The following is a 25,998-nucleotide window of genomic DNA, read 5'->3' on the forward strand; positions in this document are numbered from 1 at the left end:
GACCCAGATCCTGGGTGCCTAACTACAGCTCAGGCTCTCTGTACACACCACCTGGCCAGGCAAGGAAGGGACCAGGTCATTCTTAGATTAAATCAACTAGTTTATGCAATTAATCCACAAGCATACTCTATAGGGAAAAAAAGGCTACATCACTCCCTCATCTCCAGAACGTGCAGTCCAGGGATCATTAGCTGCTGCCACCACCTTTCCCCTGACGCTGTGAAATGGGGAGCCATATCCAGAATTAACAAAGAGCATCACTTGTCCAGAGTCAACAAAGATCTTTCTGTGCCCACAGCTCCTAACAAGGGCACATGTAATTAGTTAAATAAGCAAACCAATAGGTTGATAATAGAAAGGTCAACACAAATGTATCTGCTAATCGGCTGATAGGCCCATGTCCCAGCAAATCTGAGGCAATTTCACTGCCCAGGAAAGATGAGAATTTCAGGCCTTAGCTTTTTGGACTCCCTCTTGCTGTCCAAGAAGTAACACTGGGTGAGGATACTATTTTAAGCCAGTAAATTCCAGTGATGCATGCAGAGAGAAGCGGGGCTGACACAGAGTGGGGGAGGCGTGGATGAAGCTCCAGCAAGTCCTGTCCTCCTCGTCCCACTACAGTCCTTCCCGCTCCTGACTACCAGTTCTCCATGCCATTTGGCTGCCTGTTGCATTGGGGACAATCTTCACTTTCACAGCTGAAAGGACAGACTTCTTGAGGACGCATGACAGGATGAATGGGCTCTGCAATCAGTCCAACTGAGTCGAAATCTTGGCTCTACCACCTCCCACTGTGTGACTTGCCAAAACCCCCAAGAGACTTCTTAGCCTCGGTTTCCTCATCTATACATCTGGGACACGAACAGTATCTATCTAATGGGATTGATGTAAAGATTAGATGCATGTCAGCTTCCTGAACTCCATAAATAAAAGTTGCTGTTCAACACTGTATTGATTGAAAGTGGTGACACATTTTTTTCCTTTAATTTACAAGGACATAGACATTCAAATGTTCATTATGCTCTCCAAAGCAATCACCTTAAGAATATCTCCAGGCAGCATTTTTTCCCTGAAGCTTCCTTTGCTTAACATGTTTCTGGAACTTCTCCTTTGTAATGGCCTCCAGCAGGAATATCTGTGGTGATGACAAACCTCTTTTCTTTGGGGATGCGTTATGACCAGAATGATCATTCAGAGGCAAGCACAGTGTCAAGAAGAGGAGCATCCTTCCAGTCAAAAGTGAGGGGCAACTGTGAAGCTCCAATCTGGTCCCAATACATATGTCCAGTTCTATCGGCTGCCACTGCTCCCATCCTACACCCTAGAGTTCTCAAGCCTCACCTCCTGCTGCTCTCCGGACTCGGCGCCCGCTATTCCTCCTGAATGGAATGGTACAGTCTTTCTCCCTGATCCCTCTGGAAATATCCTACTTATCCACCATGCCCCAGCCCACATTCAACCCTTCTGTGACGCTTCTCCTCTGCCAATGAGGCAGAACAGCACAGAGGGTAAGAACACAGACATGAGGGTCCAATGACACGGCTCAAGAGAAGCAGCAGCCCAGCTGGTGATGTGCATGGACCACGGAGCCAGGCTGCCTGGGTCTGAATCCTGCCCCTACAATGTGGCCATGAGCTCTGTGATCTCAGATGAGTTACATCACTTCCCCATGTCTCAGTTTCCTCAACAGTGAGATGATGGAATAAAGCATAGTAGCTACCTCAAAGGTCTGTTTTGGAGATTATATAAAGCACCTAGAACAGTACCCTACAAATATTTAATAAAGCCCTAGATCTACTGTCTCCTAGCTGGGTGACTTTTGGTGGGTTATTTAACCTCTTTGCGTCTCAATTTCTTGACTTTAAAATGAGGGTAAAAAAAATAGCGTCAACTCTGTACGACTGTTGAGGATTAAATAAAATAATACATATATTATTTTAGTACATAATGTATGTAGGGCCTTGTATATGATATCAACAAAACAGTAGTTTTTTTTTTTAAACAGTTGTTTCTTCTGAACTCCATAACACCTTATTTGTATCTCTACTATGGCACATATCAAATATAATAACCTAGACTGGAAACTCCTGAAGGACAGGAACTGTGTCATTATTCTTCTGATAAAGGGAAAACCTGTTCAGCTGGCAACTAGGCTGTTAGGGGGGAAACTGAAAATTGAAACAAAAACCATAACTTGCAAAACTGTATTATAATGCACAAAATAGAAAAACTGTACCAAACCATGACATGCAAGACAAACTAAGTTCAGACTCAACACCAGCTCGTTCAGATGCATGGTATTCTAAGCAAGACCACAGACAAACTAACCTAACAGTAACTCCACACTGTTATGTGCCCCAAAGATAAGACCACAGACAGTTTCAGCAACTTCCTACATTACAAATTCTGGCCGATCTTTGCCAAAGCCATCCTCTGACTAACTCCAGTCCTGCAAACTCTATAGATGTTCTTCCCTAACTTCCACCTGTTGAAATGCCCTACGATTCTCCACGATGTGTGCTCTCCCTTACTGCAGCCAGCTAATAAACCTAAGCTTGTCTGACGATGGTGTGTCCTGGGAGTCTTGTCTGGTGGGCTTTAACACACGTTGGTGCGCCAAGGCCTTGGAGCAGCACCTGGGACTAAGCAGGCATTTAATAAATTGCATCTTGAACAAAAGAATGGGGCAATGAGACTCTTTTGCTTTTGTAACTTATGAGTTCTGAAGATAATTCTAAATAGAGAGTTTCAAAAATATTAAGAACTACATCAAGCAGCCTTGAGGAGACTATGTATATAATTTTCCAAGCTATATACCTTAAAGAGCAATCTCAACTGACAAATATATAATCGGGAACACTGATTAAAAACCAGTCTTGGACTTGCCTAACAGTGCAGTGGTTAAGACTCCGAGCTTCCAATGCAGGGGCCACAGGTTCGAACCCTGGTCAGGGAACTAAGATCCCACATGCTGCACGGCATGGTCAAAAAATAAAAATTAAAAAAAAAGTTTAAAAAAAACAGTCTTGTTGCTGTGCACTTATACACATCAAGTATAATTCATGCTCTACTGGAAATGATAAACTAATTGAGGACACACGAAGTAAACAAGCAAGTGGACATGGTCTGTGTTCCCACAGCACCTAGCAGAGGGTCTTGCTCACAGCGGTTGCTCACAGAAACGTATTTATTGGTTACTGACAGGGATTTTACTCTGTCAGTAATAACTGGCTGAGAGCTTTTGAGTGGAGGCAGATCCTGATAAATATGAGAGTCTAGGAAACTCATGTAGCAAAAGCAAAGAAATTCTGTGAGCAGGCAGGCTTGTGGGAGGGTATCTCAATAACCAGACCATTAGGAAGGTCCTTGCCTATGGGGGTAACAGTGGGAAAGGAAACAAGTCTGTCCTGCAGAGCTAGAAGGGATGACCGTGATGACTAAGCGAACGTGAGGGAGTGTGGAGGGCAGCGGAGGTAAAGATGCATCGACGTTGAGCACCACAGCGATTTGGAAAATGATCCTGATGCCGACGGGAACAGCTGCCAAGGACAGAGATGCTCTTTCCATCAGTGCTAATGCCTATTATCATGGGGTTTGGGTTCTTAGGTTAAAGCAAAGGTACAGCATTGCATTAACCACTACCTACTGCTCTAACACCGTGAAGAGGTCAGATCAATAAGGGTGAAAAGACCTCTGTATCCACGTAGAGTCACTAACTATAAGCACCTCATTGATCCTAGCTACTCAAAACCATGACATTCCTTCATAAGGCATGATACACAGATTTTTTTTTCTCTTACTTTGCTCAAAATCGCAATAAAACTAATTTAAGCTATGAGAGTCAATGACTTGAAATTTAAGCCAACTGACCACTAGAATGAATAGCTTATGATCCTTTTTTTTTTTTTTTTTTACTTTTTTACTTTAACATTTTTGTGATTTAAAGAGAGCAGCCAATATGACTGAAGACAAAGCCAGACCAGACATTTTTCCAAGCTAGGGAAAAAGGAAATACAGTCAAGACGAATAACAGTGAAAACTAACTAAATGACATAAATACATAAATAATACCTTTAAAGAGCATGTTTTTATTTTATTTTTTCCAGAGCCTTTTATGTGAAGGTAGCTTTGCCCAAGAATCCATCACAAATATGGAAAGGAAAAGTGGGGTTAATTAAATAGGAAGAAAACATCACAGCAACTAGGAGACTGACAGCCTCCACTGCATCATATTTAAGATTCGATATGAAGTATTTCAGAGAGACAGTCCACCAGGAAAAGCAAGATCAAATATGAATTTCTTTTCCCAAGAATGCAATCTTCTGGGCACTGTCGATTCATCACTCACTAAAAACCCGCAGCTGAAGAAAACATTTTCGGATCCCTTCGCTGAAATTGCTGCAACCAATCTATTTTCAGCTCTATTTCTCTGAGACTCACAGCAGAAGTTCTTAAATGATCCTGGGGCCAGGTTTTGTTAAAGTTGCCAGAAGCATTTAAGATGGTTTTGTTGCTTTGCTTTCATTTTCAAATAATCTGCAACTGAAGGTACTGGGCTAGAGTGAATGCTTTCCCAGAAGCAGGCCTCTCTACCTCTTGGTCATCTGGGTCTGTTTTCATTAAATAATCATGCACCGAAAAATCAATGAACAACTGGAAATGATTATTTAGTAATTACATTTAGCTCCAACAGACACAACTCATTAGGACAAGAAGAGCACACACGTTACAATGGCCATTTTTAACTCTGAAAATGCCAGTTGGGGCAACCAACAATGCAAGCTATGCCAGTCCTCCTCCCTCAGGGCTCAGGAGGTCAAATTCAGGCTCCGCATCATGTTAAAGGCAATACCTTTCTCGCGACACAGTGAGGCCGAGGAAACGAGAAATCAGGGTCTGTGCACTGAAACACTTCAGAACAGGCTAAGGGAGTAGCAAGTTTTTAAAACAATGAAACTGGCTCTATAGAAAACGGATTTGCTCATTAATTGAATGCACCTACTTTGAATTTCCTCTAAACGTAATGTCACGAGTAATCATTTCAGGGGCTCAAATAGCAACAAACCATTTTGCTCGCTATTCCCCATCCCTGCTACAACACCCACAACCCTACTCCACCTCTCCTGCCCCCATGTCACCTATACTGTTGGCTTCCTGTTGGGTTTGACTAATGGGGGCACCAGGAAAAGACGGGAGGGCTGGGAGGAGAGCAACGGGGTTTTGTTTCCCCTACTCTCTCCCTGTTTCACCTCAGTGTCTGACCACAGTTATGGCCCTTCACCGCTACGGCTCCTGTCGAGTGGCCCTTCCGCCATGGTTACAACCCTCCCTGGACTCCACTATTTGTCCCTCTTGTCCCTTTGGCCTGGGGATAGCAACGGCTTCCCACTGCCACTAGTTCCTGGGGGCTAGACCACCCCTTGTTTGTTCTCATAACCCTGCCCACGGGTTTGCAATAATCCCTTCCTCCACTAAACTCTCTTCATTCAAACCCTCCGAGGTAAATTCTGTTTCCTGCCAAGATCCCAATGCAACCACTTTGCAAAATAAATATAGCAGTGCTTGTTTCCTCACTGAAGACGGTGAGCAAACACAAAAAAACCAGTATCTATGAAAAAAATGTGCATGAGCAAAACAAACCTCCAGCAACCTGTTTTGGCAAACTTGATGTATTTAATGTCAAAAACAGCAAAATACAGCTAATATTCCTCCTTGCTAACTTCTACTCCTTTTTTTGAAATGAAGAGGGAAAAAATCTCACTCACTCACTCCCACCATCAAAAAAGCCTCCACAGCATAAACCCGAGGAAAGCCTAATTCTAAAGACTAGTGATTCTCCATTAAGTCCCGTGGATGCTGAGGACAGGTGAGCTTTTCTCCCACTCTTATCCTTTTGCAACTACAAAAAGAAAAGGAACATTTTCTGAGTCTTTTTCTTTGGTGTCCAGAATTTAATTCACTATACTGCAGAATGGGTGATGATATTGCCTTTCAAAAACTAGAATCAAGTAACAAAATAGGGAAAAAATAAATAAAAGCACTGTTTCATCCAAATTGTAGAAGGTGGTATATGACACTCTTAAAATCTGTTATCAATTCTAAAATTATATCTCAGACAGCCGTTCTTTTTCTTCAGTCTAGGTAAATACCTAGACTTTATTTAGCTGGAGGCTACAATTCTTTTACTATCATTAACCCACCAGAAGAATGTTTGTTGAATTTGCAACAAGTTGATCAATTGTACAGTTTTCGAGTCTAAATGTAATGTTTTTGTTGGATCCTCTTTTTTTTTTAAATTAAGGTACAGGCCCCTCCTAACATTGTAGCTATGAATTAATAAGCAGAGCACATGTTTTAACCCAGGCACAATTAACTAATCAGACTCTCTCTCCTGCATTTTTCTTTGACACAGGGCTGGTTATTCTCACCTCAACCCCTCTCTCAATGCATTCTCCAGATCCATTCTCCACCCTCTCTTCTTCCTCTGTGCCCAGCAACTGTATTGTCCATTCCCTGCCCTCTGGCTTCTTGTTAAGTGTCGCCAATGGGGGGCACCCACAGGAGCACAAAGACCCATGTCCTCTGAACACTGGAGTCTTAGGTTGTGGCAGTGGCTGGTTCTCCAACTACACATCCCTGACTACTGCTGCACCTGGTGGCTGGTCCCAAAGAGGGGAAAGCTTTTCATTGCTGAAAGCTCCTGGTTGCCTTGATATCCTTTATTTGTTTCTCTCACCCTGCCTACATCTCCATAAACAGCACTTTTGCTAAATTCTCTCCAGGCTCTTCCAGAGTATGCTTTCTGTTTCTGGATCTGTCCTGGACTGACAGAAGCAGGACTTGGGATGCAAAACACAAGGTACCCCTCAGGCAAGGGGAGGTCTCCCAGGCACTGGTTTCTGAGCACTTGTCCGGTGTGCCCAGAGTCTGTCCCTGGCTTTGGAAGAGCAATGGCGATTGAGTTCTAGTGTCTGAGAACCACCTGGGAGCTTATTAAAAATGTAGATTCGAGGAAAGACTAAGAAACTATCACAGATTGGAAACTAAGGAGACATGATGACTACATGCAATGTGATGTCCTGCATTGAACAGAAAAAAGGACATTAGTGCAAAAACTGGTGAGATTTGCATAAAGACTGTAGCTTAATTAGTATTAGCGCATTGATATTAGTTGGTTAATTTTGACAAATATATTCTGCTTATGTATAAGGCGTTAACATTAGGGGAAGCCAGGTGAAGGAAATATAGGAGCTTTCTGTACTATTTTGCAACTTTTCTAGAAATATATTCCAAAATAAAGTGTTTATTTTTTAAAAAAAGCAGACTCCCAGACCCTGCTCCAGACCTCTTGAATCAGAATTTCAAGAGTGGATATTTAAGCAGGTGGCTTGAGAACTAAACTTTGAAAATCACTGTCCCTAAAGGACTTGGAAACTATTATCTCAGGTTGACATAAGGATGGAAACAATTGTTTACGAATGCCAGATTGCAGCATAATTACTTGACTATTTAAGGAAAAGAACTAATCAAAGCTTTGTCAAAGTTCACCTTCTATTCCAGTTAATTAGAATGACTCATCCCTCGACCAGTCTCCGTATTTAGTTTCCTGCATAAAAACACTTGAAAAGGTACAGGTAATTATAGAACCAAAAAAAGAAAGTGACAGTAAAGCCCTTCCACTTCCTCCGCCCTCTGAGATCAAGGGGTTTTTTTTCAGTACGCGTCCTTTTTATTTCCCCCAACTTTGAGTTTCCAAAAGAGCAGGGCCAGCCAAACAGACTGCTGGATAGTGATTTTCCTCATCTTTTTCATCATGGGTTATCCTGTTTCCCTAAGCCTTAAGCTCCCCGAAGGCAGGAGCTCTATTTTCAGTTTCTTCTGTGCTTTTCTACAGCTCAGTTGAATGTTCTTCATCTACTACTTTGATGGATTGACAACCTGCACTTCCCCACTATGCTCATATCTTTGCCTACTTATTTTAGATATAATTCTTATTATGCCACTGGAACGTGTAAGAAGGGGATGGGTAGAGGTGAAAATGTTGGCATTATTATTGCTTGTTCACCAACAAAAATGTTCACTGAGAATCTACTATGTGCCAGGCACTGCTCTAGGCACTGGGGATCTAACAGTGAATAAAATAATCTCCACTTTAGGGAGCTTAACGTCAGACCAGGGAGACAGACGATTAAGCAGATAACTGCCAAACAAGTTATAGGTTCTCCCTTACCATCCTCACACTTAGCTCATCATGACAGGGCAACCTGAAGAGGAATTAGGAATAGGACAGGTAGGTTCTAGTTCCTGGTCTACCTCTGGTAAGAATGATTTTAAGGGAGGCATAAGCTCTCATTCAAAAAAATGGGAATTAAAAAAAATCTGTCTTTCTGTCTTCCGGGGGTTGTTAAAAATCTCAAATAACAATGGATGTGAAAGTGCTCTGAACACTGCAAAGTATTATACAAAATGTCAAGCAATAGAAGGTAATGACTTAAACTGTCCCTGCCCACTAACTCTAAACCAAAAAATTAGTGGTTCAGTGGTCTTCCCATTAAGCAGAAATTTCAGACAATAAGCATTTATAAAAGGCAATCCTTTCGAAGATCGAAGCTCTGTTGCTTTGGAGTTAGCAATTAAGGAGAATTAGATTAACACCAAAGAACTGGGCCAGAGGAGAGAAGTCACCTGTGAAGAAAGCAGGCCTGTCCTTTTATTCACAGCAGAACCATCTGGCTTCACTCTCCTTGAATAAACAGGGCTCAGTTACTGCAACTCTTGTCTGAAATTGAAAGGGATTTCTTAGCCAGAGCCATTCAACATTTCTAGTTTATTCAAAGAGAAGCTTCCAGATCAGAGATGAAAGAAAAGCTTCTCCAAGTCTGTGCTAGAGCACATAAACCTGTGAGCAGTCTTCAAAAATGTCTTATAAAAAATGATGCTTGGAGAGAAATTTTGAAAATCAGATTTGCTGTTTCAGATAAATACAGTTTCTATTCTCAGCTTCTAAGGTAGAAAATGTTCTATCAGAGCAGTTTACCATCTTCCTGTCTGGAGAAGTCGATGAGCTTCTAAGGGCTCTCTTTGGATGCCATGGTAACAGCATGATTCTGGTCAAGTCTGTTGTGTCTGGCAGACAGCTTAAGGAACTTTCAAATGCTACCTAAGAAAATATGCATGACAGCCCTGCTGGCATGCTTGAACTGGACACACGACCCATTCTCTTCAGGGGCACATACACCTGTAAGCCTCAACGGTGTCCCAGCACCGGGCCAGCACTAGGGTAACTCAGTGAATGGAAGACACTTGCAAAGAACTCGCAGTAAGTGCGGTCCCCAGGGAGCCACAAGAATAAATAAACAAATATATATATAGGAATGATATCATCAAGTTTTAGCTTTTATTCCAAAATGTAAATTTTATTCTCTAGCTTTTGCTGTGATTTCAAGTGTGGAAGACTTTCACGAAGATTACTTCAGCTAAATACAGACATGAGAAAAAGTTGACTGTTGAGCATGGGAACAGCAACGGGATCAGAAAGAAGTTTAAGTTGTTCATTTGGGTCTTCAAATGCACTTAGCCTGCAAAATCATGAAGGGACAAAGGAGAACTATTGGCCTGTGGAAAGCAACAGCATTTTTGGCTTTCTGGGTAAGGCAGCATCACATCCAGCATGTGGGACTCTCTGAAGTCTCCTCAGACGGTCTCCCTAAAGATGATACTTTCCCTTTACCTGGAAGTACTGAGCAAGTGTCAGATGATGGAGACTTCCTCTTCACTGTGGTTAGTATACATGTGTGTGTTTATACCACTGTCAGATTATATCAGAAGTCACTTTGGAGCTCACCATTTACATGAACCAATGACCACCTCAATCATTTCTATATATGTAAAAGAAATTTGATCTATGACTCCAAAGAAAGCCCATGAGTGAGCTGAATTTCTTCAGGAAATATTTAGGAAGCACATGCTATAAGCAACATGCTGAACCAGGAGCTGAAGGAGAAACAAAAGAAACATCATACTTGGCCCTTTTTTACCCTTTGGTGGAAGAGGAAGATAGACCCAGAGGAAACAGTCAGGTAGCAGTTTGTTCTCTTTCTCTTGTCTCTTAGCCACTCTCCATTTCCTTATTGACTTAATGGAGTTCTCCTGGCCTTGGCCTCCACCCACCACGTCCATTAACCATTTTCTCAATCTTCATGATACCCCCATCTGACCCCGCACACACATCTTGGCCTCCCTTCCTCTGTGCCCAATATGAGATGATTACAGTCTCTCCCTAGACCCCTCAATATCTCTGTTCTCTCCTCTTCCCAACACTGGATAATCCTGTATTCTATGTTCTCCGCTCTAACACTGAACACTCTTGGAGAAAAACCATGTAACCATGAAGATGCCTTCAATGAAACCATGAAGAAAGGACCACTGGAGAATGTTGATTCCCTGATTAGAATGTAAGTTCCTTGCAGGAGGGACTGTGTCTCACACTGCTTTGTTAATAAGTCCAAGGGCACATCAGCAGGCTCAATAAATCCTTGTTGCAATAAGTTAATACCAAACACAAAAAATTAGAAAAGAAGGGTCCATACTCATACTTGGACAAATAGATTTTTTAAACTTTCACACATGGTTTATATGCAAATAAACACAGTTATTTATTCAATGTTTTATTAATGCTTTAAAATAAAGCATTCAATAAAAGAGCCTTAAAAAACAGCTGGTAAAAGTTCTGTGGATATCAGAGTTGTAAATCTGTTCAAACTTCTTTTATAATTTAGAATTTTTATAACTTAAGATGGTTCTTCCTGGCAATTAAAGCAATGTAGTGAGATCTCACTACACTGAATGGCAAACCACCTCTAAAACTTCACCAAATAGAGGCCATCCTCAAGTCATATCTGTCTTTCTCCCAGGGAGAAATGAAAGGGTCTCTCCATGTTGGCCAGAAAGGCAGGTATCAAAGGAATCCTGAAACATCACGTTTCAAAGAGAAGAAAGTCAGCATCCTCTGAGGGAATGGCTGCTGTGAGGTGTAAGATTTCAGTGGGACATTGCTTCCTGAACAGGGGCCTCAGTGCACCCCTGGGTCTCTGAGACCACACTGGGAATGCAGAATTCTCCTCCCTCATACCAGGGGCAACGCTGTCTCAGAGCTGGGTAGGGACTTCTGTTCTGCCAAGCCAACTGCACCACAGGCCACAATCCTCATACCGGATTGGCAGGAACAAACCCAAATGTCACCTGATTATCCTACAAATGGAATAATGTCTGATAAGAGGCTGATTGGACAGCACACAATGTCATTTCCTCTAATTAAGGAACTCTTGAGAAAAACCAAAATAGCCACAAAGCACCGTCAGCAAAGCAATCAGCAGCAACAATTAGCTGTCAACTCGGTCCTGAGCTGAGCCTTGTGTAGTGAGCAGGGGGGTTGTTATGGGTTTCCAATCAGCGTGACCGCAGGAGTCAAGGGTGACCAGGCGGGAAGAGGGGCTGGAGCCTGCTGCACACGAAGGAAGTCTGCAGCAAAACCCTCGGGTTGGGGGACGGGGTGGGGGGGGCGGAGGCAGCAGCTTGTTGGTTGGTTTCTGTGCAGCAATGAAGTGGGGGGATGCTATAAAGAATCCTGCAGCAAGCTTCCAAAGCAGCTGGAAGTCTACTGGCTGCAGCCCATGCTATTTATTTGCACTGAATCATTCTTCTTCTCAACCTGAAACTATTCTACAAATCTTTAAAATCTCTAAGCAGTTCATCTCCATCTCCTTTATGAGGGTTTCACAACTGCAACACATGTGAATTCTCCCTTTGCTCAACTCTCATAAGAGGTTACCATCTATATTACAAAGTCATTAACTGTAGGAGTTGGGAAAAATATAACACAACTGTTACAATATGTCATAATATATAATAAGACATTGTGTGTGTGTGTGTGACACACACGTGTACGTAACAATTATTAGGAGGAGCATTATTCTCGCCTTCCCAGCATCCCTGCTTGGGCACATAAAATAAAACTGTGTGTCTTCTTAAAAGAAGGTGACTATTGGAAGGTGACTTCTACCCTTCACTACATCCCTTCACTCCTCCTCAAGGAAGTGACTCCTTGAATTGCTCAGACTGAGTGAGGGAAAGTTCATGGAGGTCTGGACACCCTCCTTTCTATTTCTGGCCTCAGCAGCATGTATTTTTCTTTTCCATGAAAGAAGACTTCAGCAATAAACGTAATAGGATGCCTGATTCTAGCTGATTCTGTCCATAATTTAAGCTCATTCTCCAATCCAGGATCACTGGGAATAAAGCTGATATTGAATAAAGCTCCCTGTCTGTCTGATATCTGCATTTAGTTCTCCATCCACAGCAAACCCAGCCCTGATTTCTTTTGCACCAACAATACGCCCAACTCAAAGATACATTTCCCAGCCTCCCTTGCAGCTAAGGGTGACCACTAAGATTAAAGCATAATTCACTGGTCCCAGGAAACCAGGACAGCTCTTAACCTGGGCTGACTCAGCTAAGAGGCCCCTCCGTGTCCACCTGCTTGGAATACTTCCATGATGGTCCCAGGTTGAACAAGCTATGTTAAAACAATTTAATGATATTGCCAGAACTCTCTGACTTGATGTCTCTCACTGAGACATGGGGGCAGGGGGTGGGGGGAGGCTTCAAAATACCTGGATACAAAAGCAAAGGTAAAGACAAAAGGGAAGCAGATGCTATAATCCAGCAATCATGGCCAGCAATTTTTTATGAAATCCAAGGAAAGAGGACAACTTAAGAACTGGGATAAACGTAAAATTAACCTTTACTGAAAGCTGAGAAAAAACAGAGAAAACTAGAATTCTGGCAGCACAGTTGCATCATTGCATCACAAGATACTCAAAGTTGGGAAGATTCAAAAGCTGAGGGTCTCTCAGCAAGAACCTTGTCTCTAAAGGTTCTTGGGATGGGTACTTGCTAGAACCCTTTAGGCCAGGCTTTGAAGCATCAATGTAGGAACCTGTTGCTTGAGCTGAACCCAAGGTGGAGAGGAAGAAAGAACTGCCTCTAGGAGGCAGGCTTCAAAGGTCTAAGAAATCCCTTTATAAGAGGAAGCAACAGAAAAATCCCTGCTACAAGAAAGAGTCAAGATTTTTGGGTGCTAGGAACACAAAGCTCAAAGAAGAATTTGAAACTAAGAAGCTTTAACTATGCATATCAATGATAATTGTTCAATTAAATTCAATAATTTAACTAGAAAAAAACATTTAAATGCCTTAGTTTAAATATGTGTGCACTACAACCCAGTTTATTCTTAAAGTAGGGTTACCTTCACAATATTTTGAGTTTGAAGGATTTTAATCTCATTATTAAAAGCACAGTTAGCCAAAAAAAAAAAAAGAAAGAAAGAAAGAAAAGAAAACAGTGATTGGGTAAAATAGGGGTCCCCAACCCCCAGGCCGCGGACCAGTACCAGTCCATGGCCTGTTAGGAACCAGGCCGCACAGCAGGAGGTGAGCAGCGGGCCAGCGGGCAAAGCTTCATCTGCCGCTCCCCATCGCTCCCCACTGCTCACATTACCGCCTGAACCTCCCCCCACCCCACCCCACCCCCATCCGTGGAAAAATCATCTTCCTCGAAACCGGTCCCTGGTGCCAAAACTGTTGGGGACCACTGCGGTAAAACACTACTTCTCAAAGTGCACAAGAATCCCTCAGGGATCTTGTCAAAATGCAGACTCTGATTCATCAGGTCTGAGCATGGGACCTGCGATTCTGCACTTCTAACAAGCACTCAGGTGATACTGATGCTGCTGGTCCTGCCCTGATGGAAGAACAAGGGACTCTCAGGCCCAGAATCCTGCACTGACACAAAGAAGAGGTCTGCTACCACTGAGGGAGGGGCAGGGAACTCTTTCCCACCCAAGCCACCTACAGATACAAGGCAGAAGTGGAATGCCATGAAGAGGAACAGGAACATGGACAAAGCTGCAGTCCCAAGGCCTGCCCAAGATTGGAGCTGGACCAGAAGAACTGGGAACCCCCTAACATAGCCACAGCTTTGCACTGAGCAATGAGCAAAAGCCATTCACAGCTAGGAGAGGAGCATCAACATGGAGAGCGATCCCCTCAGGGGAAAGCTGAGGATGGAGTCTGGACGGTGAGAAAAACCCTCTGGCACACCAGGCCACACACTAAGCAGGAGGTAACTTCAGTCCACCGCTGGAAAACTCTGCAGTCTGATTGGCTGAAGAGAACCATAGCAACCAGGAGGCCAATCCCACCCAAACTCCCTACTAACTACTAATCTTATTAACTGCTAACAAGGGACCAAACCATTCTTACATTAACAGCTTTGCAAAAGAAGTGTGCCCATTTCTGGGCGGCAATATTATCAACTTTATTACCTACTGCTCTTCTACCAACAACATCCAACATGCAATTAAAATTACGAGACATTCAAAAAACCAAGGAAAAACAACCTATTGTCAAGATAAAGCCACCAACAGAACTAGACAGAGAGATGACCCAGATATTGGAATGATCAGAGAGACTTTAAAATGGCTATGATTAATATGTAAAAGGCTCACATGGAAAAGAAGGATACAATCCAGGAAAAGATGGAGAATTTCAGCAGAGACATGGAAACTACAGGAAAGAAACAAAAATTCTAGAAATAAAATGCAATATCAGATGTGAAGAATTCTTTGATTGGCTGATGAGACAGGACACAGTGAAAGAAAAGAAGCAACTAACTTAGCATTTCTATAGAAATTACCCAAAGAGAAATAGTAATTTTAAAAAGTGTCCAAGTGGACTCCTCTGGTGATCCAGTGGTTAAGAATCTGCCTGCTAGTGCAGGGGACACAGTTTCGATCCCTGGTCTGGGGAGATGCCACATGAGCCACAACTTCTGAGCCCATGGTCTAGAGCCCGCAAGCCGCAACTACTGAGCCCACTCGCTGCAACTACTGAAGCCCACGCACTCTGGGGCCCATGTGCTGCAACTACTGAAGCCCACATGCCTAGAGCCCATGCTCCACAATGAGAAGCCACCACAATGAGAAGCCCATGCACTGCAACAAAGAATAGCCCCTGCAATGAAGACTCAGCGCAGCCACACCAAAAAAAAAAAAAAAAAGAAAGAAAAAGAAAAAAAAAGTGTCCAAGAGCTGTAGAACAATATTAAACAGTCTAACATGCATGTAATTAGAGTACCAGGAGGAGGAGGAGAGAGAAAGGTGTGCAGGTATTTAAAAGGGGGAAAGGACAGCTTTTTGAACATATGGTGCTGGAAAATGTGGACACTCATGTAAAAAATTGAACCATGACCCTTACCTCACACCAGATACAAAAACTACCTCGAAATGTATCATATAACTAAATGCAAAACTTTTACGTTTTAACTATATTAAACTATAGTTTAACTATAGTTTTAACTATAAAATTTCTAAAAAAAAAATTAAGAACATCTCTGTATATTTGGTTTTAGCAAGGATTCCTTAGGACACAAAACTGCTATCCATCAAAGAAAAAATTGATAAATTGAACTTCATGAAAATTAAAATTTTCTGCCCTTTGAATGATGCTTTTAAGAGTATGAAAAACAAGCCACAGCCTGGGAAAAGGTATTTGCAAAGCACACATTTGATAAAGGGTTTGTATCCGGAATAGATTCTATTATAGCTCAATAATGTAAAGATAGATAACTTAATTCTTAAAATGGGTGACTGATTTCAACAGACACTCCACTAAAGAAGATATGCAGATGGCAAAGAAGCACATAAAAAGATGTTCAACGTCATTAATCATTAGGGAAATGAGAATTAAAGTTACAACGAGATAATACTACAAACCAACTCAAAATTGCTAAAATTATGGAGACTGATTATACCAAGTGGTGGAGAGACTGTGGGGCAATAAAATTTTATGTATTGCCGAATGGAATGCAAAATGGCACAGTCACTGTGGGAACAGCTGGAGGGATTTTTTTTTGTATAATGTTAAACGTATACAATCCAGTATACTATATAGCATATGACCCAATAAACCTACTCCTAGTAATTTACCCAAGAGAAATGAAAACATACATCCATACAAAGACGTATTAATGAGCAATTATAATAGCTTTATTCATAAGAGCCAAAAACTATAAATAACCCAAATGTTCATCAATCGGTTAATGGATAAACAAATTGTGGTACATCCACACAATGGAATTCTACTCAGCAATAAAAAAGAACAAATGACTGGTACTAGCAATGACATGGATGAATTTTTGACAGTCTTTGAGATTTTTTTTAAAGAAATCTAAAACAAAAGGCTACATACTGTATGACCCCATTTATATATTCTGAAAAAAGAAAAAAATCTAGGGACAGAAATCAGATCAGTGATTGTTACTACAAAGGAGCATTCTTTCAGGTGTTAGGTACATTCTGCATCCTGATTGTGGTGGCGGTTTCAGGATGGTACACTTTGGTGAAGCTTATCAAACCATAAATTTCGAGAGCATGAATTTTACTGTGTGTTCATTATACCTCAGTAAGCCTGACCAAAATAAATAAATAGGTAAATAGTGCTATGACAAAAGGATGGCTTCTGGTCAAGTGCGTATCCACATGGAAAAAATTAATCTTGACCCTCTACCCTCACATCATATACAATAAAACCAATTCCAGACGGATCGTGGCTCAAAATGTAAAAGAAAAATAATATAGCTTTCAGAAGAAAACATAAAAGTTCTTTGTGATCTTAGAATAAGGCCAAGATTTCTTAAATAGGTACAATAGTACCAACCACAAAGAAAAAAAAAATGGATAATTTACACTATTTTAAAGAAATTTCTGATCATAAAAAGAGTAAAAAGGTAAACCACAGGAAAAAAAAGTAGATATTTACAACATATATATCCTACCAAGGCCTCAAATCCAGAATACATATTATTAAAATGTCTACAATTCAATAAGGCAACACAATTTTTTTTCAGAAGACCTGAATAAGCACTTCACTTTTTTTTTTTTGAGACTTGAAAGGGCTTCTCACAAAACAAGATATTCAAACGGTCAATCAACATATGAAAAAGTATCCAACTTCATTAGTCTACAGGGAAATACAAATCAAAACTACACTATGATACTACTTCACACTTAGCAGTAGAGACTAAATGAAAAATCAAACAAACAACAAAACAGAAAATACCTTGTATTGGAAAGGATACAGAGAAATCAGAACTCTCACACACTCCTGGTTAGCATGTAAATTTTTAAATTAATAGAACCATTCTGAAAAACTGATAGTATCTTCTAAAGCTGAACATAAACCTACCCCATGATCCAGAAATTTCCTTGCTGCAATACATATCCAACAGAAATGTGTATATATAACCAAAAACAAAATTTTCCAAAACTGACTCAAGAAGAAATCAGAAAACCTAAGTAAATCAGAAACTAAATCAGCAGGTAAAAATTCTTCCCTCAAAGAAAACAACAGGTCTCAACTGTTTTACTCTCATATTCCCCCATACATTCAAGTAGCAAGCAATTCCAATATTTTGAAAACCATTCCTGGCAAGGAAAACACCAGAAAAAGAAAACTTTATCCAATCTCAGGATAAAACTAAATCTTGGCTAAATATAGAAAGGATAATGCATCATGACCAAGTTGATTTTGTCTGAGAAATGCAAGGTAGTTTAATGTTAGAATATCAATTAATATAAATTACCATGATTAGATGAAGAATAAAAATCATTTCATCAGCTCAGTAGATTAGAAAAGCATTCAATAAAATTCAACACCCAGGACAACTAACTTGCTTTTAGCAAACTAGGAATAGAAAAGAAACTTCTTAATCTGATATAGACTATTATTAAAGTTCCTCCATCAAATGATGTACCATAACTGATTTAACACAATTTGCCTACTGTTGGATACTTAGATTCTCTCCTCGTTTCGTTTTATTTGGCAAGTATAATTTATGCTGTGATGAACGTCTTTGTGCATGTTGATCAAGTTGCCTAACCTCTCTGTGTCTCAATAAAATACACGTAACTTATAGGGCTGTTGTAAGGATTAAATAAGATGTTGGATTTGAGTCTTAGGAAAGTCTTGGGAGAAAAGCATGGTTTATAAATCTGAGGAAATTTGTTCTGCACTTACCTGGCGGAAGATCTCTCAAAGCACACTGCAGGCTCAAGCCAGAAGTCGTCACTCTGTCAAAAATAAAGTTATTATCTTTAGGTTATCAGGAATTAAGGATGTAATATCTGAGGAAGGCAGTCAGTGATGGGGGCTATTGCTTGCTGCAGGATTCCCTTGCATCATTTGATATCTTCTACCCCTCCCAGCTACCATGTCCCAAACCAAGTGAAGGTGACTACAGCCATGCTCCCTTCATCTGCCCTTGATCTACAGCACCCCATTTTTGCACAGCAGCCAGAGTGAAATTCTAAAATCTGAGCATGACATACCACACCCCTCCTGAAACCCCTTCCACAGCTTCCTCTTATCCACAGGATAAAGGCCAAGCTCCTTGGCACGACTTATAAGGCCCTTCATGATCTGATGCCTACCTACTTCTCTAGCCTTGTCTCTCATCCCCGTAGCACTGTCTGGGCTCCTACTACACTGGACTTGCTTCAGCCCCTCACTCCTTGGCACATCCCAGCTTTCACACACACCACCCCCTCTGCCAGGACCGCCCTCCTCTTCCCCTGGCTAACTCCTACTCGTCCTTCCATTCTCCACTTAAGTGTCACTTCCTCACTCAGGCCATCTGCTCCCCTTGACCATCTTAAGCTCCTCTATTTACACTTCAAATAAGCCTGCAAGTCTTCTTCTGTAATATCGTACATGCAACTACTTAGTCAATATATCTTGTCTTCCCTGTGCACCCAGAGATCATATCTGCTTTGTTCACAGCTGTATCCTCATGCCTATCCCAGCACTGGTCTCACAGCAGACACTTAATAAACATTTATTGAGCAAAAGAATTACTAAACTTATTCCTCAGGTCTTAGCTTTCCAACTCATCTTTTGATTCATACTGATAATTTAATTGACTTCCTACTTCATTACCATACTTCATTGATTAAGATTCACTGGTTGTAAGAGACAATGCTATTTTACATAATAATAGGAAAGAAAAAATGGTTGCAAATTAAACTGTGATACAATACTAAGATTTAGAATTTTTATCTTGTACTTATTGAAAAAGCTCTATTAGATTTACTTAGGCATGGGTTTTATTATATTCATGAAAATGTAAAAATATTAGTGAAATAAATTGGTTAGTTGCTCCAATTTGATTTAGATATCACATTCAAAACCCACTCTTTTTTTTAACATCTTAATTGCACTATAATTCCTTTACAATGGTGTGTTAGTTTCTGCTTTATAACAAACTGAATCAGTTATACATATACGTATGTTCCCATATCTCTTCCCTCTTGCGTCTCCCTCCCTCCCACCCTCCCTATCCCACTCGTCTAGGTGGTCACAAACCACCTAGCTGATCTCCCTGTGCTATGCGGCTGCTTCCCACTAGCTATCTATTTTACGTTTAGTAGTGTATATATGTCCATGCCACTCTCTCACTTTGTCCCAGCTTACCCTTCCCCCTCCCCGTTCCTCAAGTCCACTCTCTAGTAGGTCTGTGTTTTTATTCCTGTCTTGCCCCTAGGTTCTTCATGACCTTTTTTATTTTTCTTAGATTCTATATATATGTGTTAGCATATGGTATTTATTTTTCTCTTTCTGACTTACTTCACTCTGTATGACAGACTCTAAGTCCATCCACCTCACTACAAATATCTCAATTTCATTTCTTTTTATGGCTGAGTAATATTCCATTGTATATATGTGCCACATCTTCTTTATCCATTCATCCGATGATGGACACTTAGGTTGCTTCCATGTCCTGGCTATTGTAAATAGAACTGCAATGAACATTTGGTACATGATTCTTTTTGAATTATGGTTTTCTCAGGTATATGCCCAGTAGTGGGATTGCTGGTTCGTATGGTAGTTCTATTTTTAGTTTTTTAAGGAACCTCCATACTGTTCTCCATATTGGCTGTATCAATTTACATTCCCACCAACAGTGCAAGAGTGTTCCCTTTTCTCCACACTTAAAAGCTTTTGCACAGCAAAGGAAACCATAAACAAGACTAAAAGACAACCTTCAGAATGGGAGAAAATATTTGCAAATGAAGCAACTGACAAAGGATTAATCTCCAAAATTTACAAGCAGCTCATGCAGCTCAATAGCAAAAAAACAAACAACCCAATCCTAAAATGGGCAGAAGACCTAAATAGACATTTCTCCAAAGAAGACATACAGATTGCCAACAACACATGAAAGGATGCTCAACATCACTAATCGTTAGAGAAATGCAGATCAAAACTACAATGAGATATCATCTCACACCAGTCAGAATGGCCATCATCAAAAAATCTAAAACCCACTCTTCTGAATCACTTTTGCCACAGGGTCCAATGACTGTGTTTTTCCACACAATATTGTCCTCTATACCACCAAGAGATTTAGTGATGCAGCATTTCTTAAAGGAGTGCTCAAGTATTGCATCTGGGATTTTCTTCTAAGCTTCTAATGCTTTTCCACAGTGTTGATGCTGGCAAGAAAATCTTGCTAACAGATGTCAGCAGAAGAGTTCAGTCAACACCTAGGACCACATTCCTTCCTCAGATGATCATGGAATGGACTGCTGACTGAAACAATGAGCAGTTTCACTCGTGTTATCATGCAGCCAGAACTACCAAGTTCACACACGCATGGACAATGAAGCTACAGCACAACCATCACCTGACCAACAGCAATGAAAGATGCTTTCGAGTGTATGACCCATCCTGGTATCAGAGTATTAAAATGTGAAAAAAATAAAACGTGTCTTAGAATCAATGAAATACGAGAGGTCAAAAAAGGTTCTTCAAGAGAACTTGGGAAAGTTAATAAAAGGAAGAATGCAAATTCATTCTCTCCCTCTCCTTCCCTCCCCATCTCTGTCTCTGTCTCTGTCTCTGTCTCTCTGTCTCTCTGCCTCTCTGTCTCTCTCTCTCTGTCTCTCTCTCTCTCTCACACACACACACACACACACACACACACACACTCACTCAATCACTCACTCATGGTCAGAGGCTCCTCATATGTTGGGAGATGGGTGCAGGAGGCATGAGTTGAGAGGAGGGTGGAGATAAGTTCAGCCCATGCTCCTCCAGCCCAGTCCTGCAGCAGGTGCTTCCACCCTGGAGGAAGAAGGCATTTCCTGCCTCTCCGCTGGCCCAGCCATGCCCCCATGGACAGTGTCCCCCCAGGGGGACTCCTTTCTCTAACTACTTTTTGACCTATTAAAATACTTTTTTTGCTTCTTTTTTTGTGGTTAAAGAAAAAAACAGAACATGAGATCTATCTTCTTGAATGTTTAACTGTGTAATACAGTCTTGTTAATTACCAGCACAATGCTGTACCACAGATCTCTAGAACTTATTCACCTTGCATAGCTGAAACTTCATGCCCATCGAATAGCAACTCCGCTTTTCTGCCTCTCCCCCAGCCCCTGGCAACCACCACTCTGCTTTCTGCTTCTATGAGTTCGACTATTTTGATAACTCATGTAAGCGAAATCATGCAGTACTGGCTGATTTCACTTCACATAACATCCTCAAGGTTCATCCATGGTGTTGCATATGACAGGATTACCTTCTTTTTTAAGGCTGAATAATATTCCATTATATGCATATACCACATAAAACAGCATTTTTTTAACATCTTTATTGGAGTATAACTGCTTTACAGTGTTGTGTTAGTTTCTGCTGTATAACAAAGTGGATCAGCTATATGCATATGTATGTATAGCCCCATATCCCCTCCCTCTTGCATCTCCCTCCCACCCTCCTTATCCCACCCCTCTAGGTGGTCACAAAGCACCGAGCTGATCTCCCTGTGCCATGCAGCTGCTTCCCACTAGCTACCTATTTTACATTTGATAGTGCATATATGTCAATGCTACTCTCTCACTTCGTCCCAGCTTACCCTTCCCCCTCCCCATGTCCTCAAATCCATTCTCTATGTCTGTGTCTTTTAAAATAGCATTTTTAAGGGCACAGTTTTTAAATAAATGGAAGTTTTTTAGAAATGTGTCATCACATTAGAGCAGAGCAGACTCTAGTTTCAGAGGTTATCTCATCCTCAGTCCAGCATTCAAGGTCTCACTTGTGAATACTCAATCATGGCTGGGAAAAGGAGGAGGAAAGGGACACCACTGGAAAAGTCAGTGGGCTTTTCTGTGCCTCAGTTTCCTCATCTGTAAAATGGTCATATAGGATTAGATGATTTATCAGTTCAGGGTCCCAGCATGAAAAGAGATTACACACTCAAATGGGAGTTTTTATTAAGGGGATTATTTACAAAGTGTAGACAGGATTAAAGAAACCATCAAGGGATGGTAAAGCAGGACTTCCCATTGGCCAAATAAGTGATTGATGTGATCCATGGACACTAGCCTCCCAGGACCCAAAACAGCGTGCAGAAGCGGGAAGAAGGGATCTGGAAGGACAGAGCATGTTCATCTAGGATCATGTCTGAGTTGCCACAGAGCTGCAGTATTCTGTGACCATTTTGGTACAGAATTAAGTTTGCTATAGCAAGAAAAAAATTCTGTTTACTCTAAAGATTTGAGGAAAATCCACCAGTATGCATCTTCTCATCATTCTGTGCTTAGCTCAGATAGCAGCACCCACTTGCTGCTTTTGGAAACAGCTCAGGTTGAGAAGATTACTCTCGACAGCCCGTTTTTCTTTAACTGAGCTCTTACAAATGTGGGATTCTGTTTTGAGCTAGTAATTGATGCTTCTCCCTCCTGGTCTTATCCCCTGAGATTCTTCCCTTTTTCCAGAAGGAGGCTCCTGCAGTGTCCACAGGAGAGACATTCCAACAGAAGCAAAATAAAGTCTCTTGGCGTTCTAAACCCAAGCACTTGGCGTCTCAGAGAACAGACAACATGACGAGCCAGAGCAATGCTTACCACCTGCTCCGGCCCACCACCCCACACCCAGGCCAGAAAGTATGGAGAGAAAGCTGGGACCAAGTAGACATTGTGGGTCCTGAGAAAAGGGCTCCCAAATCCTTTCCCCACCATGCTGAGGCAGTAGATGGTCAGCACCGTAGGGGCTCTTTTCCTCTTCCCACTCATAACTCATCTTTGAATCTCCCCCCTTTCCCTTAGCTGTGCCCCCCTTTCCGCCCGCCTGCCCTGCAGCAGCAGCAGCGAAGCCCCATGGGTGCTCAGGACTCACAGGGGTGCTCAGTCCTAGGACAGAGCTCTGAGATTTTTAATTTTAACAATCAATGATCCTTTTGAAAGTTTGATAAACAGTTGCTTCTAAAGAAGTTCCTGGTATCACTCACCCTAAAGACCCAGGCAACGGTGCTGACCAGATTCTAGCATTCTAGCATCTAGCATCCCGAGTTCAGAGGCACTGCCATGCTCCAAAATGCATGGGGTTTTGCTGTGACTGTTATACAGATGTCCAACTGGGCTGCACCAGCCATTAGAGAGAAGTCACGCTGTGTGGTGAAAGCTCTCTCAGAAGAGAGGGCAGTCACACTGCCTCAGAACAAAAACCCATATGGAAAAAAACAAAAATAAGTTTTCTGAGTAAACATGTCTTTTCTTCTTTCAAAGGAGTTAGACTATTTCCCAGAGGCTTTGTAAAGTGAAGAAAGACTCTAAGTTCTGGCAAATAACAAACTAAAAGGAAGCGGGAGGCTGCCATCCTGCCCATTCTGAAAGAGGCGTCTAGCTGGGCCAGAGGGTTCAGTCATTAGCTGGATGGCTGTGGTCAAATCGTTAACCTCTCTGTGTCTCGTTTTCCTCATCTGCAAAAATGCCAGGGGTTTGGATGAAGATAGTTATCAAAGTCCCTTCCATTTCTAAGAATATTTGACTTTCAAACTGGGAAAGGGACATTCCAGTTCAGGGTCCAAGGATCTGCCATTGAAAAATGAAGCAAAGAAGGAAGAATTGCCATCATCAGCCAACAAGGCTGTAGCCTGACAAATTACAGACAGGAAGTACTCAGCAGATTCTGTCATTCTGGCCTTGATGTGTTAGGGCTGCATTCCCATCTCAGATGATACCGCACAAATGGGCGATTCCATGCATCTAAAGAATGCCCGACCATATTAGGAATTCTCCTAAGTGACTCCTCTGTGACATTACACAGTGTTGCTCCTGACGTGGACATTTCAGTCAGCTTCGAACTCAACTCTAGACGAAAATATTACAACTGGATGATTTGTCAAGTGCTAAATCTAATCCTTGCTATTCTTTTTCTACAGTCCTTAAAAAGAAGATTGCCAGATGTTATGCTTGTATATTTAACGGGAAACTGAATGGGAAAAACAAAACGCAGCAAGTCTAGTTGTAATATTTAACCATTCTTGAAAACCCACCATCTAAACATACCAGAAATAACATATTTTCAGAACTGTGACAAAGTCAAATGTCTCTCAAACACAAAAAAATAAGTCTGTCATGAGTAATTCAAAATAAAGCAATCTGTCAGTTGTAAAATTCAAGAACCCTTTTATAAGTAGTTTGAATGCTTCCAACTCTCTCAAAAGATACCATGTTAACATATCAGAAATATTCAGAGAGGGCTTCCCTGGTGGCGCAGTGGTTGAGAGTCCGCCTGCTGATGCAGGGGACACGGGTTCATGCCCCGGTCCGGGAGGATCCCACATGCCGCGGAGCGGCTGGGCCCGTGAGCCATGGCTGCTGAGCCTGCGCGTCCGGAGCCTGTGCTCCGCACCGGGAGAGGCCACAGCAGCGAGAGGCCCGCGTACCGCAAAAAATAAAAAATAAAAAAAAATATTCAGAGAGAATTTCATCGACCTCAGAAAACATTAACCAATCAGCTACTTAGGTAACATCAGGCTGGATCTCCCACAAACACTTGGCACTTATCAGGGACAAATCTAACTCATCGTCTGTTGCCCAAACCGGTTCCCCTTTTGCTATCCCTTTCCACTAATCACACGAGCCAGGAACTTGAACAGCATTTAAAACCCCTCCACTTTCTCCTCTCGTCAATAACCAAATTCTATAGATTGTGCTTATTGAGCATCTTAGTCTCCTATTCTGTCTCTTTACTGCCACTACCTTAGACCAAACCTCATCCCCTATCTGTTAGACAATTGCAAGGTCTTCCAGCCTTTGATGTCTTCAACTAATTCATCCATCCTTGAGAGTTCTCTTTCTCAAATGCACATTTGATACGTCATTACCCCACTCATACCCACTCTTCAATGCCTCCCTGTTACTTATCGTAAGAACTCAATATTCAAGATGGTGTCCTGCTTCACACTCCACATCCCAGCCTTGTCAAACTGCTTACAGTTTTCCATTGATTCATTTCCATTGTGATATTCAGGTCTCCATGTCCTAATTGATCAACCCCTTGCCACCACACCTCCAAAAGGGTCCATCTAACAATTCTACTTCTTTCAAGATGAAAATTCCTTATCCTCACCTGGCACTACCCTCCTCCTCCACTGCTCAGCTCCAGCTGTACAAGCTGTGCAACCCTCTGTGGGGTCTGCTGCCCTCCTCCTTTGAGTCTCAAGTTCAAGGTGGTTCCCTCAGAGAGACCTTCCCTGACCCCCAAATTTGGTCTTTCTCCTACATACTCTGCAACCTGCTATTCTTTTCCCTTATTGCACTTATCACGACTGATAGCTATATGCTTACTTTTGTGGTAATTAGCTCAAAGCCCACCATCCTCAATGGACACTTACCTCTGTGAAGTAGGGATGGTTTAGGCCCAAAGTTAATCTCTAGAGGCCTAGCACTCAATAAATAATTTTAAGCCAATGCATGGTATCTCCAGCCTCAGTACTTCTATGAATAACTTTCCACTAATTCCCACCGAGCAGCTAAGGATCACGTCCTCCCTTGCAGCTCAGACAGGTCCCTGAGCAGACTTAAATCAGAGCACCCATGAT

General features: G+C 41.7%; 1 protein-coding gene across 1 annotated transcript in view; it reads right to left on the minus strand.

Annotated features, from left to right (window-relative positions):
- Window positions 1–25,998, minus strand: part of NCALD (neurocalcin delta) — a 430,664-nt gene that overhangs the window by 276,267 nt on the left and 128,399 nt on the right. The window contains exon 2 of the mRNA XM_082858803.1: window positions 18,135–18,187. The gene's annotated coding sequence lies outside the window, so the exon portion shown is untranslated. The remainder of the gene's footprint in view (window positions 1–18,134; window positions 18,188–25,998) is intronic.

This window comes from Leucopleurus acutus (genome assembly GCF_964270905.1).
Source record: "Leucopleurus acutus genome assembly, chromosome: 17".
Lineage (NCBI taxonomy): Eukaryota > Metazoa > Chordata > Mammalia > Artiodactyla > Delphinidae > Leucopleurus > Leucopleurus acutus.